Source organism: Hipposideros armiger, unplaced genomic scaffold (genome assembly GCF_001890085.2).
Source record: "Hipposideros armiger isolate ML-2016 unplaced genomic scaffold, ASM189008v1 scaffold_288, whole genome shotgun sequence".
Lineage (NCBI taxonomy): Eukaryota > Metazoa > Chordata > Mammalia > Chiroptera > Hipposideridae > Hipposideros > Hipposideros armiger.
In genome coordinates this window covers 1,767,277-1,768,990 of record NW_017731638.1, presented here as the reverse complement: position 1 = coordinate 1,768,990, position 1,714 = coordinate 1,767,277, and the positions used below count along the sequence as shown (strand labels likewise).

The window sequence follows — 1,714 nt, the reverse complement described above, 5'->3', positions numbered from 1 at the left end:
AAAATAGGAGTTGGTTAAACAATAAACACTACAATCAGACAATGTAATAATAATGAAGCATTGACAATGTGGCAGAAAGAGTAGATCCATTGTTAGTGAGAAAATCAAGGTGCAAAGTGTGTTCAGAATGCTACCTTTTGTGTAAACATTGTGGGGAAATATATTTAAATTTGCTTATATTGTACAAAGAAACTGGGAATATATTTAAAAAAAACAATGAAAGAGATAGTTATTATATCTATGGGAATATGGGGTAGCAACTGTGTAGAGGGAAGGTGGGGTGGAAGCAAAACTGTTCTTTGGTTTCTTCATATGTATATATTCTCCCATATGAATGTAATACCTGCTCAGAAAACTAAACTATCAATATACAGTAAAATCTTAGATTGCGGGTAATGTGGTTTGCAAGTGTTCCGCAAGACAAGCAAACATTTCTAATACATTTTAACGTGGTAAATGAGCAGTGTCTTGCAATATGAGTAGTTGGTTTCCGGAACAAATTATGCTCGCAAACCAAGGTGTTACTGTACTATAAAATATTTTATATCAAAAATGTTCATGATATAGTATCAAGTGAAAAAAGCTGGTAAATGGTATTATAGAATTATTCCATTTTATATGCATATTAAAACATTAGAAGCAGTCACCTCTGGGTTATAAAATTTTTAAAAATATTTTTGCTTATTTCTATTTGTATCTCCCAAATTTTTATTCCTTGACTGTTTTTATTCTGGGCATGTGTGACTGTTGCAGTAAGACAAAAACAATAAAATTGTAATCAAAATCTTCAGTAACTAAATGCTGTCTAGCATTATTTATTATAGAAGCAGAATACAGTTATCTGATGGGTGTAACTCCAATCATATATACTAAATTATGAATGACTGCCAGGGAGCTATTTTAGCAGCAGAAAGCAGTCAAACCTCAATCTTCCATATCATTCTAGGAGTTACAGCCATGGAGCATATAAATTTAAAATGTGACCATCCAACGATTTGGGGAAAGAGAAGATAACTCCCCATTCCCTGAAGAAACCAGACACCGTATTGCTTCACCCGACAGGGGAAATGCCCATGGCATCTGCTGCCTTTGGGTAAGATGGAGTAAATTCAGACAGCAACAGGTGGTACTGTTTAAGGCAGAGCTAGTTAAAGTTACAGCGCCTACTTTATTGCAGGGGCCCAAGCCAGGGTCTGCTCTGCAGGAGAGCTCCAAGACCTAAGGTAGGGTTTGTTCCATGGGTTGCTTCACAAGGGAGCACAGGGGCCAGCTGGTTATCCCTAACAGGGACTGCCAACTGAGGGCGGCAGCTAGGCTCCCAGCACGCTAAGTGCAGACTCTGTGCCAGATCCTCCAATGCCCTAACTTTACTTTCTTAAAGCAAACATGATTTTATAGGGTGATTAATCTCCCATTGGTAAGAGAGACGTCATGGTTTTCAGTCTGTTCTTAGAATATTTTGCTATGAGCACTCTGGCAAAGACCTCCACTTAGCAAGAACTAAAAGGAATTCATGTATTTTCTTAAAAAGCAAATAGTCTGCAAACTTGTTTTTTCTTTCTTATGGTTTTTGTTTGTTTTGTTGTTGTTGTTGTTTTGGTGCTGGGCACTCTTTGATACCCATAATGTATTAGACCTTTAAAGTGTGGCTATTTTAATTACAAAGGTTCAACACTGACCCTTTGGCCTGACCTTAGCTCCTGATTCATGATCC

The 1,714-nt window shown here is 37.2% G+C and overlaps 1 protein-coding gene across 5 annotated transcripts in view; it reads right to left on the bottom strand.

The window, feature by feature from the left end:
- EFHC1 (EF-hand domain containing 1) overlaps positions 1-1,714 on the bottom strand; it is a 72,136-nt gene that overhangs the window by 12,286 nt on the left and 58,136 nt on the right. The window lies entirely within an intron of this gene.